Below are 15,788 nucleotides of genomic sequence, written 5' to 3'. Positions count from 1 at the left end.
ACTCTCATGGATGTTTCTAGCTCTCTATCTCTCTCCCTTCTTCTCTGTACAAAATCAATAAAATATATTTAAAAAAAAAAGAATACAGAATGAGGAAAAAACATTTTAAAGCTTACAAGCAAAAGAAGAAAAATTTAAAAACACACAAAATGTCTACATAAAAATGAAAAATATGTATGTTTGATGATAAAGCCAAAATTAAATGGCAAACACCAAACTAGAAAAATATTCACAGCGAAGTTTTTATAATGAGCACATACTCATGTTTTTTTTAGGAAATTTGTATAATTTATAAAAATAACACAAGGGCCGAAACCGGTTTGGCTCAGTGGATAGAGCATCGGCCTGCGGACTGAAGGGTCCCAGGTTCGATTCCGGTCAAGGGCATGTACCTTGGTTGCAGGTACATCCCTGGTGGGGGGTGTGCAGTAGGCGGCTGGTTGATGTTTCTAGCTCTCTATCCCTCTCCCTTCCTCTCTGTAAAAAATCAATAAAATATATTTTTAAAAAATAACACAAGGGTCCAGATAAAAATTTTAAACACAAAAATTAAAAGATAAAATGGTTAATAGGCATTTGCAAAGAGTTCAAACTTAAACATAACAAAAATGCAAATTACAATGATGAACATCAAAAAGATGTTCCTTTTTTAGTTAAAATACCCAGTCCTGGAAAGGGCAGGGGGAGAGAGGGCAGTGGAATGGGTGGGCATTGCCATGTATCTGGGCATTCACTTTAGGGAAGTCAATCAGGACTAAGCACTACGAGAGGGAGGGGCCTGATGTGTGGGGGTAAATAGCAGCGTGTCACCTCGAGTCTTCACAGTATTTCCATGAGAACTTTTCTGTGTTAAAAGAAACAAACAGGAATTCCCCACCTCCTTTGGTGGTGGTTGTTGGAGGTGAGCATGACACCATGATATCCAGGAAGGTGGAGGTGAGTGGGAGATAAGGTTTGGACCTCCCTGGGAGAGCGTGAAGGGCTGCTGAAGGACAGAGTTCACTCCTGGCCACTGGCCCCCCGCATCCAGCTCTGCACCCCCAAGCAGGGTGGCTTTGCCCCGGGAGCAGTGGTGGGAGCATTGGAAGCACCCCGAGGCAGCTTGGGAAAGGGCAAAGTGCAGATCAGCATGTAGAACGTGGCTGCATTTGGAAACGAAGCAACAACCAAATTACATATATATTTTACTTAATTAGTAGCTGTAACTGAACAATCCTAAGAAAAGATCAGGAAGGAGACACACATCAAGCTATTATCAGTAGTTCTACCTCTGGAGGATGAGGTGAGCTAGATGGAGAAAGGTCTCCTTTTATATTTTTCTGACCTGAAACAACAACAACAACAACAACAACAACAACAACAACAATTTCTTGAGTGTTCTGGTACTTAAAAAGAAAAATGTTTGGAAGTGCACAAGCTTTGATCACAAAAACTCTGGTCAAAGAATGAGCTGTTATTTATAAAGGGTTTAGAACAGTGTCTGGCATATTATAAGTGCTCAAGAAAATGTTTTAAAAACATAAATAAGGAAAAAGACTCAAACTATGGAAAAAGCTTTCATCTACAACCCATCGCAGTTTGTAAAGGCTTGAGGGAGTTCAACATCTGAAAGGGAGGAATTTCCAGGCGGCCTCTCCTGGGGCCTGACCCTGAGCTTCTGCAGGTCCAGACAGATGCACCTGGGGGAGAGGCTCCGCCCTTCCAGGATGGACCGCGTGGTACCCGAGTTCACGGACTTTTACAGGGAGAGCCATCAGGTAGATCAGCATCCTCATCAACACCATGCCAGCATTTTCTCGCTGTGGGCACATTTTCATTCATTTGTTTAGTAACATTTATTAAGCACAAACTATGTGCCTGGCACTGTCCTAGGCCTTAGAGATACAGCAGTAAACAAAATGAAAATTCTTTTCCTATTATTTTCATGAAGCTGATGTTCTAGTGAGAAGACAGGCAAGAAGCAAATAAATATGTCATGTCAACTGGCTGCACGTGCTCTGAAGGAAGAGCATGCCAGGTAAGCCCGGGGGACACACACACACACACACACACACACACACACACAAAGCAAAGAGCACCTCTGTCCTTGAGGCCCTCAGTCTAGAGAACTGACCCGTTTGGACAACGATCAGACAAATCAAACCCCCGCTGAGTTGTGTTGAGGTGTTTACGGGAGCACAGAGAAGGGGCGCCTAACTCACTGATGGAGGCCGAGGAAGCTTCTAGAAGGAGAAGCCTCACCTGAAACCGGAAGGAAGACAGCCATTGGCATCTAAGGGGAGGGCAGCCCAAAGGGCAGGTGCAAAGGCATGGAAGGGATAGAGAACATGGTCGATGCCACAACAGGACAAGTGTGTGATGGACAAACAACGGCAGGCAGATTCCTTTCAGCGGGAAGGCTCTGGAAGGGCCTCAAAGAAGTGGGTGCACACACAAACACATGTACGCCTGCAGACACACATGCTTAGTGTAGTCATCTGCTGTTTTCGCCTGCTGAGTACTTCTGTACTTCCCATCCCATGTGGTTAGAGAGAGGCAGTTTACTCCTTCGTCCAGGAGTGGGCCTGTGACACAGACCTGTCCCATCAGTCACAGATCTTTCCCAAGTATTTAATTTTGCAACAAACTAGTAACTACTTGTCCACAATGATTAGATTAGAAGACAGCGCTGAGGTCACAGGCTGGGGGCTGCCAGGAGTCAGACTTTTCAGTATGTGTAGCGAAAACAGCAAAAGAGACTGAGGCTAATAAACCAAGAGGAGAGAAAGGCAGGGTCAAGAGAGTCCTCATGATTTCATTTCAGCCTCATGACCCAGCCAGGCCTGAAGCTCGTCTTCGTATTTCCTAGTTAAATGCTCCGTGAGGGGAAAATAGCCCAGCTTACCTGGCTCAGTGATTGAGCATCAACCTATGAACCAGGAGGTCATGGTTTGATCCCCAGCCAGGGCACATGCCCAGATTGCAGGCTCAATCCCCAGAAGGGGGCATGCAGGAGGCAGCCAAGCACTGATTCTCTCTATCATAGATGTTTCTATTTCTCTTTCCCTTTCTCTTCCTCTCTGAAATCAATTATATATATTGGGGAAAACCCACTTTTAAAAAATATATTTTATTGGTTGTTTTATAGAGAGGAAGGAGGAGGGATAGTTAGAAACATCGATCAGCTGCCTCCTGCACTCCCCCTACCGGGATGTGCTTGCAACCAAGGTACATGCCCTTGACTGGAATTGAACCCGGGACCCATCAGTCTGCAGGTTAATGCTCTATCCACTAAGCCAAACGGGTCAGGGCAACCCATTTTTGCTTGTTAGTTTACAATGGTTTTCTGCCATTTGCAACTAGATTAATATACCCCCTTTTGGGGAAAGTCCTTCACTGTGCATGTGGTAGTGGTGGGGTACACAAAAAAGGGAGGATGGGTTGAGTGAGGGTTTCTCCCATGAAGCTTGATGAAGATGGCGAAACAGGTGGCTTCCAGGCATCTGAGAGGACATAAAAGCAGCAACAAAAGCTTGGTGTGTACGTTGCAGTTGATATGGATGAGTTCTATAAACCTGTGAGTTCCCAATAATTCACCATACAGCCCAAGTCATCTTCACACAGAGCCAACAGAAAATATCAAAAACACTAAAAATATCACCTATTTAAACCCACTTTGCCATTCCCACATTAATGTGCCATCAGGCACAGACCTTGCCCAAATATTTAATTTTGCAACCAACTAGTATTTTGAACTCTTTACCCTTGATACCAAACATTCATCCAGTGTTCTCCAGCTTAACTCGAACAGCTGTAGCCATTGTGGTCCAAATCTAACAGATGTTACAGCGAAACAAACAACTGTATCTCAAGAGATCACCACAGAAGCCCAAAAGCTTAGGTCCTGTTGTTCACACATCTTAAAACTCTAATCAGTTGGTCACAGATAACAAGATCAATCTTGGTCTCAAACACAGCTTCAAATCTTTAAATCCACGCATCAGAAAGATGCTCATATTACATATCGCTGGGCTTAAGGGAGCCTTTGTGTATTAAGAAATGGGTCTCCCTCTGGCAGAAATAACACCTTAAGACTTTTTTCTTCTTTCCATGGGCATTTACCAACATTTACTGTGTGCCCGTGATCCCAGCACTGTGTGCCCATAGGCTTTTCCTCTTTTTTTTCTTTTTTCTTTCTTTCTGGATGAAAAGGCCAAATCTGGTTTCACATCTGGACAACACTGGGCAAAATAAAAGATAATTTATCACTGCCCTTATGCCTCCCTTCCTCCACTACACAGAGGTCCACATTTCCAGGACCCTGGCCACTGAAAAATAACAAGCCTCAAACTACAAGCCTGAGGGCCTGGGTTCAAGTTCCAGTTCTGCCATTAGCTAGTATTGAGTCTTGGCCAAGACACCTTTTCCATCTGTAAAATGGGGATAAAAATTATTGCTCTGGCCGGGACCGGTTTGGCTTAATGGATAGAGCGTCGGCTTGGGGATTGAAAGGTCCCAGGTTCGATTCCGGTCAAGGGCATGTACCTTGGTTGCGGGCATATCCCCAGTAGGGGGTGTGCAAGAGGCAGCTGATCGATGACTCTCTCTCATCGATGTTTCTGACTCTCTATCTCTTCCTTTCTTCTCTGTACAAAATCAATAATAATAAAATATATATATATACATATATTTTAAAAAATATATTGCTCTGGAATGCTGTTGGGATTAAATTAATTAACATCTGGAATGCGTCTGGTACAGCGTAAAGCACCTAACAAGCGCTCCATGAAAAGAAACTATAATTAATAAGAATAAAGTGAGGCCCTAAACTCTTTCCATTTCTAAAATGGTGCGGTCTATAGTAGAGAGATTACTATGTGTTTTGAGGTTCACCCCTCCACCTACCCCCTCCTGTTCCCCCGGCCTGCCAAGTCTGAGTTATCATATCTAGCGGAAGAGCAAACATCCAAAATAGCAAAAAGTCCCCCTGTTTCTCAAGCAGCTGTAACAATGGGAAACCTTCGGAGGGAGGGAGCAAGTTCAAGTGCCTGGGGACTGTGCCCTTACTAATAATAGCTAGACACTTTAGAGTCTGACAACAACCCTGCAAGGTACAATAGATAGAATTATCCTCCTTTTGTAGATAAGACCAGGCAGGAGAAGAGCGGCTCACTCAATGTCACTCAGCTGGTAAAGGGCACGCCCACCCCAAAGTTCATGCCCCTTTCCGCTGTGTCCCGGCACCCCTTCCGCCAGCCAAGCACTCAAGTGTTTGTCAAATAATGAAAAGGTGAAAAGGATATTCCAGGACCTTAGAAACGACGGGAACAAGCCTTCTTTGGTCAAGAAAGAAGTTGGCATCATCACTCCCATTTGCTCGACCATTTAATGCTCCTGTGTTCTCTGCTTCCAATGACCTATCCCAGCAAAACCGGCCTCCCTCGCCGGCCACGGCCACGGCCACGGCCACGGCGCAGGCCTGTCTCCTCCGTTCGCTGCTCAGACTCTGCTCCCTCAGCCAACCACCCACCGCGTTTCCAAACGCAACGACAGGTGTCTCCTTCGGAAAGACAAGTTCCCCCCAACTCTGACACCAACTCGCAGCACCTGAAGGCAGGCTTACCGTCTGGCGGGCGCGAGAACCAAGCCCCGCAGATGCAGGCAGGGGAGGTGACGCAACGAGGCCTCCTGCACCAGGGCCAGACCCGATCGGAGCGCGGCAGCCGTGACCCCGCAGTGGGCTCCCGCGGCGGCCGCCTACGCCATCCCTGCGTCAGGCGCGGCGCGGGCGGGCGGCCGGCGCGATCCCCGGGGCGCGGCGCGGCGCGGCGCGGGCCTCTGCAGCGAGCGCGACCCGGCGGCGCAGGAAGGCGCGCACCAGGACCGGTCCCGGGCGCCCCGCAATCCACTCACTCCCCGAGCCCAGGGGGAAGCAAGGGCCTGTGGTACCCAACTGTTGGGCACCACCTGGCCCGCGCGCCCGAGCATCCGTGCGCAGCCTCTGCTGCCCACAGCCGCGCGCGCACACACACACACACACACACTCACACGGGCGCGCACACGGCTCACGCGTCCGGGACCCCGGCGCCCGCCTCCCGCCAGGCTGCAAGCCCAGGACCCTGCATCCCTCCCCGGCCCCGCGACCCCCCTCGGAGCCCGCGCGGGAGCCTCCGCGCCATCCCTCCCACCAGAGTCCGAGCCCGGACAGGCGGCGCGCGCCGGGCGCCCGGCCCGGGGAGGGGAGGTGATGGCGAAGAAGGGGAGCAGGCCTCTTACCGGGTCGTGCAAGTGTCCGGACGCGGCCCTCGGCGGAGGCTGCCACGGCCGCCCGCCAGCGCTCCCCCGCCCGCCCCCACCACGTCGCGCGCCGCCGCCGCCGCCGCCGGACGGGAATCGAAGGCGCGGGCGCGGCTTGGTGACGTCACCGGCGCGCCGCGCGTGGGAGCGCACCACGTGGTCCCGCCTCTTTTGTCTGCGCCCCACGGAGGCTGGGACGTCGTCGCTCTGGTTTCCTCGGGGTTTTTACCGATCTGTTAGCGGCACGGTGGGCACGATGGGGAGTAGGTACCTGGGTGCATTTTTGCCCAGAGTCTTAATTCAGCTCCTCAGTCATTAAAACATTTTATTTTATTTTTATTTTTTACAGAGAGGAAGAGAGAGGGATAGAGAGTTAGAAACGTCAACGAGAGAGAATCATCCATCAGCTGCCTCTTGCACGCCCCCTATTGGGGATGTGCCTGCAACCAGTGTGCGTTTCCTTGACAGGAATCAAACCTGGGACCTTTCAGTCCGCAGGATGATGCTCTATCCACTGAGCCAAACCGGTTTCGGCCATCCGGAAAAATTTACCCCCCATTGATTTTTAGAGAAATGGAAGGGATGGAGGGAGGGGGCCAAAGAGAGAAACACCGTTTGGAATCCAACCTGTAACCCAGATATATGCTCTTGACTAGGCATCAAAACCGTGACTCTTCAGCACTCTGGCCGAGGCTCTAACCACTGAGAACACCGACCAGGGCTGATTTTCTTCCTTTGAGCTCAAAGTACTTATCCATGCTGTCGTTACTTAGATAAACTTCAGGAGTTTCTGAACGTCAGCTTTGGTTTGTCCCATGTGCTTTCTGTCCCTCTTGTAGCAGAACCCCCTCTTTCTTGTGAGGAATTGATGTGATTGGTCAGTTTAGGTTGACCCTCCCCTCTTCAAGGGGGGTCTTATGACCTAGGTCTAGCCAATCAGAATCCTCCTCCACTCTTGTACAGGTTAGTTGATGGCTGGGCATGCAAATGAACATGCAGGGAACCAATTAGAGTCTTTTCTAGTTTTGCAGGGGGAGCCAATGAGGAAGAGGGCTTCTCCTTCCGGGGTAACCTGGGATGGTGTGGGAGAGGCCTTCCTGAGGCCAGCTCCCCACCCTGTGGGGCGTTACTGCCTGGAGAATGAAGCCACGGAGGGATGAATAGGGATGAATAAGACTGACAGGTGAAGTGAGCAGAATCTTAGGACATCGCTGATCCACACCCAGAGGATGGCATCCTGGGCCTTCTCTCAATTTTGGGAGTCAGCCATTTCCCTTTCACTGCTTAAGTTTCTGTCATCTATATCCAAAAGAATCTTGTCTAATACAACTATTATATTGACCTTTATCTGAATTTAATAGAAACAAAGCAAACTATAAGTGAAATGAAAGTGGAAGAAATGCTGAATTTGAGATAAAGCTTTTTTGGGAAAAACAACAGACAATTTCTAAAAGCTTTTTTTTTTTAAGTTAAACAAAAAATGATGAATACATTTCAAGGTTGAGGTACTTGTGTTTTATAGTTTAACATGGGGTTTCTTAAACACAAGTTTAAGTTTCTAGAACAACTTAGTCAATTGCCTCAAGAACGAAAAGCCACCTCTGATGTTTAACCCAGTGGTCAGCAAACGGTGGCTCGCGAGCCACATGCGGCTCTTTGGTCCCTTGAGTGTGGCTCTTCCACAAAATATCACGGCCTGGGTGAGTCTATTTTGAAGAAGTGGCGTTAGAAGAAGTTTAAGTTAAAAAAAATTTGGTTCTCAGAACAGATTTCAATCATTGTACTGTTGATATTTGGCTCTGTTGACTAATGAGTTTGCCGACCACTGAGCTAGACTGAAGTCTCACACTTCCAGATCAGCTGTGGGACCTGAGGTGGGTCACAGGACTTCTCTGAGCCTGTTTCCACATCTCCATCACGGGACTATTGACCTTGACCCTGCTCACTCATGGGATTAGCAGCAGGATCCAACATCACAGATAAGAAGAGGGAATGTGCCTTACCAACTCCTCTAAAAATAATTCCTTCATTTGCTAAAATTTATACACCTTATTACTAAAATACATACACAAGGCTGTCACTTCTATGCAGATTCATCAGAGCAGCTAGTTTTCTTAAAGAAACCATCACCACAACAAACCTCGTTAGTGGGAGGTAAAGATGCAGTTTTAGACACCCACAGGTAACGTGTTTCCCTTTTGCCTTTGGAACCAGCTGTAAGCCAAAGGCCTTCTCAGTGCCTGATGCTAATGAGCTGCCTGGTAGCAAAGAGCCCTCCTTTCTGGAGAGAAGTCTGGCAGGGAGCTGCTCTTTTCCTAGTGTTGGCCATTCCTCTCACCCACCTTGGAGGTTGTGCTGAGAGCTCCCCCTGCAGTTGACTACAGCTCTGGCACCTGCTGCGGGCTGCTGTGGTGCCGGGCTGTCTCTGAGGACATATTTGGCCACTAGATTGCCTCCCTGGATCATGCGGGTCTTTTTCTTTAAATGCTGGCATCCCAAAGCGGCTGAGCATCTGACCCAACTATAAAACAGGCCATTTTGCTTATAGCTGCCTTCTCCCCTCCTCCCCCGCCTTCAGCTTGGGAAGAAGAATTGAGGCTTTAAGGTGCCATTTAAAATACCAAGATAATATACCATTTAAAATAGCAAGACTTTTGTTAATATATAGGAATAAACAAAAGAAATGTAAGCCCTCTATAAAGACAATGGCAAAACATTACTGAATGACAATAAGAATTAAACAAATAAAACATTCATGGGTAGGGCGATGCACTATCATGTCAGTGGCTGTTGGAATACATTTCCTCGCTCCCTCTCTTCGGATACTCCAAGCACTGATCCCATGAGTCCTGCTTCCTTCTCTTCCATCTGCCCACTTCTCTCACCAATTCTAATTTATTCCAAGCCCTTCTTATTTCTCTCCTGGATTTATGAAACCGCCTGTTAACTGTTGCTCCTTTCCAGAACATCTCTCCACAACTGCAGCGAAGTTTAGCTTTCTAAAATGCTTGACTAATGTTGAAGAAAGAGATAGAGGAAGATACAAACAAGTGGGAGCATATGCCGTGTTCCTGGATTGGCAGAATTAACATCCTTAAAATGTTCATACTACCCAAAGCAACCTATAGATGCAATGTAATCACTATTGAAATACTAACAGCACTAGGAAGAAATATTCCAAAAATTTATATGGAACCCAAAATATCCCTGAATAGCCTCAGCAATCTTGAGAGAGAAGAATAAAGTTGGAGGGATCACAATACTGGATATCAAACTATACTGCAAAGCATTGTATTCAACCACAAAAAAGAATGAAATCTTGGCATTTACCACAACATGGGTGGACCCTGAGGGCACTATGCTAAGTAAAATAAGTTACACAGAAAGAAAAACACCATATCATTGCAGTTATGTAGAATTAAAAACACCAAATTCACCAAACTCATAGATACCAAACTCATAGATACCGAGAACAGATTGGTGATTGCCAGAGGTGGGGTGTGAGTGTGGGTGGGGACAAAATGGGTTAAGGGAATCAAAAGATACAAACCTGCAGTTATAAAATAAATCAATCATGGAGATATAATGTACAGTGTTTCAACTATTGCTGATAATATTGTATTGCATATTTGATTGCTGCGAACAAAGTCTTTAAAGTTCTCATCACAAGAAAAAAATCCTATAATTATGTATGGTAACAAATGTTAACTAGACTTATGGTAGTGATCATTTTGCAGTATATAAATGATTGAATCATAATGTTGTACACCCGAAACTAATATAATGTATGTTGATTATACCTCAGTAAAAATAAATTATTTAAAAAATATCCTATTCTTTTTACATATTTTTTATTGATTTCAGAGAGGAAGGAAGAGGGAGAGAGAGATAGAAACTTCAATGATGAGAGAGAATCATTGATCGGCTGCCTCCTACCAACCTCCTACTCGGGATGGAGCTCTCAACCTGGGCATATGCCCTTGACCAGAATAGAACCTGGAACCCTTCAGTCCACAGGCCAATGCTCTATCCACTGAGCCAAACTGGCCATGGCTAAAATATCCTATTCTTCATCAAATTTCCTGTTTAATTTATTTAGATCAGTTTAGACTCAGGTTTCCTATTTTATTCAATAAGTTGTAATCATTATTTTGATGCCTTAATTGTTGTTAGATCTGCCCACTCACTGGGAGTGCCTGCAAGCTGCCTTCCAAACTTTTTTGACATGCTCCCCCCTTCTTTTAGCCAGTTTCTCATTCCGGTAGACAGATGAGTCTTCTTTATTTTTCTGAAAGACTGAATTAGGTATATATGGAATTCAAGTTAGTTATATTTGCTCTAAGAATGGCATTCTGAATTAAAAATGAAACATCCTCCCAGGATTTTAAACCATGCGGTGTGAACAGACACAAATGAGAGTCCCGGCTGATCAATGAGAGCATCTGTCATATCAGGAGAAATGAACCTGTTTCCCGGTTCTCATCAGGAGACTCTCCTTAGAAGAAGCCTTTGACTGGTTTTATTTATTTATTTATTTATTTATTTATTTATTTATTTATTTTAGTGACTCCATTTTCAGGTTCTTATTTAAAAAAAAAATCTGTGTATTTGTTGTTCGGTGAAAAGTTATGAATAGTTCTGCAAATTCTCTGCTGCCCTCAGCGGACAGACTATGTGTGTAAAGAGAGTCTAACTCCGGCACTTGAGAACGGGCACCTCCCTCCAGGTCTCTTTAAGAGCTGCCCAGGCCAGGCGCTGCCACGGCGACACCCTGTACCTGCCCGGTCCCAGGCTGGAGCCTGTGTGTGACAGGCTGGATGTCCAGGTGGTCACGCACGGTGTCCCGCTTCTGCCCACAGGATGGCAGCATTGAGTCGAGGCTCCCGCCCCAGCAGCGGCCCGGCTGCCTGGGAATGGGAAGGTGCCAGGCTTCCTCCTGCAATGAGCAAACCTCCTTCCAGGAGGGAAATACAGGAAATCGTGCCCCCTGTTACCTGCCCACCCTTTCTCCAACGTGCTTCCCGGAGGATGGCTTCTTGGGAGTGAATTTCGTGAGGTTTTGGGACCCGGGGCATCCGTCCCGGAAGGCCTGTTAAGAGCTTGTGTGTTCGCTGAAAGCCACCCAGGAGGCTGGCATCACCTCCCATTTCACCTGAATCCTTCGGAGCAAAGGATTGTGGTTCTGTTTAAAGAGAAAGGAGGGAAGCGAAACCATTGAGCTCGTGCTGCGTGTCACGTTCTTTGAACCAGCCCCTGTCCGATGGCTCCGGGCTCCAGCAGTGGTGGAGTCCCTGATGCTCCGCCTGGGCTGTGCTGAGAATCTGTGCTGCAGTTATTACTCAGGCACCAATTGCCTCCAACTCTCTTCCCCCAACTTTATATAAAACATTAAACCTGATAGCTCGGATTTTATTCTACATATTTGTGGAGAAGGGGTGGGGCGTGGAGGAAGAGGATATAAAGAGAGAGAGATGACTTCGGCTAAAGCTGAGGCTGCCAGTCTGCCTGGATCAAGTGGTCCCCTCCCTTTGGTGGCTCCCATTTCCCCTCTGCAGTCAGGTCTCACCTGTCTGGTCCAAACAGAACAAACAGGTATGCTCCTGCTGGGCTTTCTTTAAAAATAAATAAATAAATAAATAAATAAATAAATAAATAAATATTTGTATTGCATTCAGAGAGGAAAGGAGAGGGAGAGAGCAAGAGAGAAACATCAATGATGAGAATCATTGATCGGCCGCCTCCTGCACGCCCCCTGCTGGGGATCGAGTCTGCAACCTGGGCATGTGCCTTGATGGGGAATCAACCACTGAGCCACACTGGCCAGTCATGCTGGGCTTTTAAATGCAGCCAAAGAAGACTTAGTAGTAGCCCATGGAGGGCCAGAGGTGGGCAGGCTGGGGGCCTTTGCACTTAGAGAGGACACGGCCACGCTGCCCACCTCTAGCCGCCTCCAGGTGAGTCTCGCCTGCTGCCTGGAGCAGCGGTCTCTCAAGAAAAACCCATTTGTGTGATCTGCTAGATCTGAACCTCAGAGACTGTCCCACACCTGAGGGCTCCTGAGTGCTTCCTCCTCCCTCCCTCCCTCCCTCCCTCCCTCCCTCCCTCCCTCCCTCCCTCCCTCCCTCCCTCCTTCCCTTCCTTCCTTCCTTCCTTCCTTCCTTCCTTCCTTCCTTCCTTCCTTCCTTCCTTCCTTCCTTCCTTCCTTCCTTAGGAAGGGTTATAAGCAAGCCCCTGAAGGAGGGCAGTGCCTCTGTGTGGGGGCGGGCAGGGGCAGGGGGTTCTCTGAGAAGTGGCACCTGCAGGGCACCGGGAACAGGAAGTGAGGAGAGAAGGCCGGGTGCCCCGGGAAGCATCACCGACCCTGCCAGCCTGCCCCACGGCCCCCCGAGGGGCCCAGGCCAAGGGCTGGGGCTCAGTCCCTTCACCCTCACACCCTGCACTCCCCAGGGACTCTGAGCCCCAGGAACCCAGAGGTTTCTGGGGAGCAGAATGCTGTCAAAGAGACACAGTAAAGAGAAGCTTACACCAGACAAAGCAAAAGCAGTACTGAACATATGACTTGACACCAGAAGGTTGTGGGTTCGATTCCCGGTCAGGGCACATACCTAGTTGGAAAGAAAGGAACATGAGCAGGAAAAGGAAGATGAAAAAGTGTAACCCCTGAGCCAGAAGCACCCTAGCGCTTTTGGTGAGAGAAGGGGGAGATGGTTGAAGACGGGGTGCATTGTGAAGCGGCCGTGTCACGGACTGACCTCGTGTGGGGAGAAAGAGGAGGAAGAAGGAGTCTTTTCACAGCACAGGGATGGAGGCACCACTGGGAGGAAATCAATCTCCGTGCCGGGCCCACCCCTGCCGAAGCGGGCAAAGCGCCCTCACGAAGGCGGGGGGGGGGGGTCCCCCCCAAGAGCCGGAGCCTCAGCGGGGAGCTCAATGCTGCGGCCTGAGGACCAGAGGGTGTGGTGGCTGCAAGGTGGGGGGTGGGGGGTGGGGTGCCAGGGAATCAGACGCAGCAGGAACGAACGAGGGGCTGCTGCTTCCCCGGGACCCCCTGGTTCCCCGAATGCTCTGTGCCTCCCTCTGAATGCCCTTCGGAAAGGCAGGCCTCTGTGAAATGAGATTGGGAGGAGGTGTTGCCCATGCGCGTGGCTTGTTGATTGGGAGGGCTGTCACGGATGTGCTTTGGAGGCAGTCGAGCCTCTTTTTAATCGCACGGCGTGCTGCGCTGTGGACCCGGGAGTGAGAGGAGCCCCGTGAGCTGCATTCCTGATCTGCAGCCCCTGGGGCAGGGAGTGGGGTTTCCAGCGCTCATTATGGGATGCCGGTGGAGTCCGCTGCAGCCAGGGCAGCGACTAGAAAGACCTGCGTCCCACGGAGAGAAGCGGTGGCTGAGTGAGCCAGCTCCCTCCCGGGGACTGCGCCCACCCCCTGGGTTCCGTGGGAGGTGACCCCCGGTGCAACTGCATGTTGTCTTCACAGCCATCCTCTGCAGGAGTGCAGTTGGAGTTCCCATCCTGCAGACAGGGAAACCGAGGCTCAGAGTTCTTCCTCAGGGAAGGTAACCAGCTGGCAGGAACCCAGGTCCGCGTAAGATCCCGGTCTGGCTGACTACACCCGGGCGTTGGTGCTTAGGTGGTCCTTGATTCAATAGGACACCCTCGTCCTCGGTGAAAGCCTGCAGGGATTGCTCTCTGCCCTCCTGTCTCAGCTGTCAGGAGGGCCTGCCATGTGCTCAAGGTTACAGTGCTCTGGGGCTGAGAGCTCTGCTCCTAACTGATGTGTGCATGTGGGCTCTGGCTGGGTGGCTCGGCTGGTTAGAGTGTCGTGGTGATAGGCCACAGTGTCAGGTTCAATTCCTGGTCAGGGCACACGCAAGAAGCAACCGATGAACACATAAATAAGTGAAGCAACAAAGCTTTCCCTCTCTCTCTCTCTCTCTCTCTCTCTCTCTCTCTCTCTCTCTCTAATCTACACTAATAAAAGAGAAATATGCAAATTGACCATACCTCAGTGACACCCACTAGCCGTCAATCAGGAGTGAGCATGCAAATTAAAACCAACAAAGATGGCAGGTTAATTTGCATATGCAGGTGAGGAGCAAAAACTGAGGTTGTGGTTCCATTCCCGGTCAGGGCACATGCTCCAGTTGCAGGCTGGATTCCCAGTGTAGGGCGTGCAGAAGGCAGCAGATGATTCTCTTTCATCATGGATGTTTCTCTCTCTCTTCTCTGAAATAAATAAAAAAATATTTTTTAAAATGCCAATTGTTTTCCAAAGTGGTTGCAGCAATGTATACTTCCACCAGCAGTGGGCGAGTGTTCCAGGAGCTCCACATACTCACAGCACTTGGCATTATCTGATTTTCAGATTTTTTTTCTGTCCCTCTAGTGGGTGTGAAATAGTAACCTGTGATTTGTCTGCATTTCCTTGGTTACTTATGAAGTTGACCACCTTTTCATGTTCATGGACATCTGTGGCTCCTTTTCTGTGGACTTCCCTGTCTTCTGCCTGTTTCCGCCTCCCCCTGTTCCCCTTGGCTCACTTGACTTTGTAAGTATAGGAGTTATAATTCACTTTCCACTTAAAAAAAAAAAAAAAGGAATAAAAGGTCTTCATTTTAATAGACTCAAATTTGTCAATCATGGTTTGAGCTCTTGGAGTCTTGTTTAAGAAATAGTTTCTATTGTGTTCTGGAAAATGTCGCACTTTTTCTTTACATTTGTGTTTTGAATCCAATCAGGATTAATTTTGTGTATCATTGTTTCAGTGCTATTCACTGAATGGTCCATTCCCCCCCCCCCCCAACTGATTTGCAAGGCCAGCTCTATAATAAATCAAGTTTCTGTAAATGTATGAGTCTGTCAGCTCTCTGCTGTGCTCCATTGTTCCATTGTCTCCCTCTCCCTGCACCAGCGCACATTGTCTTAGCTACTAGTTTTCTGACAAACATTTTTTATCTATGGTAAGTCCTTCCACCTTTTCTGCTTCAGAAGTGTCAAGGCCTCTTTCTGTTTCTTTTAAAAATCAGCTTTACAGTCAGCGTGTCAATTTCCACAAAAAGAAAAACAACCTATTTGGATTTTGATTGGCGTTGATTAAATTGGTAGATTAGCTTGAGGGAGAAGAAATACATTTACAATCCTGAACATGAATATGTCCCCATTTTATTTATTGTCCTTTCCTTTAATAATATTTTATCATTTTCTCTGTAAAGCTTTAGTATGCCTTTTGTTAGTTTATTGCTAGGTTTTAATATTTTTTGCATGCTATAGTAAATGGTTTTACTTTTTAGCTTCTTATCGATAGAGTATAGAAATATAATTAATTTTTAATCTATTGAATTTGTATCCAGTAACTATGGTCTCATGAATTCTAATAATTTATCTTCAGATGCTTTTGGGTAAACAAGCAGACAATCATATCAGTTGCCAATAATGACAAAATTTTCTTCTGTTTTGATCCTTGGCCTCCTGTTTTTCTACCCACATTGCACTGTGAGGGCCTCCACTGCAGAG

The 15,788-nt window shown here is 47.7% G+C and overlaps 1 protein-coding gene across 1 annotated transcript in view; it reads right to left on the bottom strand.

Annotated features, from left to right (window-relative positions):
- Positions 1-6,395, bottom strand: part of ADAR (adenosine deaminase RNA specific) — a 36,639-nt gene extending 30,244 nt beyond the window's left edge. Inside the window, exon 1 of the mRNA XM_045583345.1 lies at positions 6,256-6,395. The gene's annotated coding sequence lies outside the window, so the exon portion shown is untranslated. The remainder of the gene's footprint in view (positions 1-6,255) is intronic.
- Between the last annotated feature and the right edge of the window lie 9,393 nt (positions 6,396-15,788).

Source organism: Pipistrellus kuhlii, unplaced genomic scaffold (assembly GCF_014108245.1).
Source record: "Pipistrellus kuhlii isolate mPipKuh1 unplaced genomic scaffold, mPipKuh1.p scaffold_m20_p_18, whole genome shotgun sequence".
Taxonomy (NCBI): Eukaryota; Metazoa; Chordata; class Mammalia; order Chiroptera; family Vespertilionidae; genus Pipistrellus; species Pipistrellus kuhlii.
This window is presented reverse-complemented; position numbering and strand designations above follow the sequence as displayed.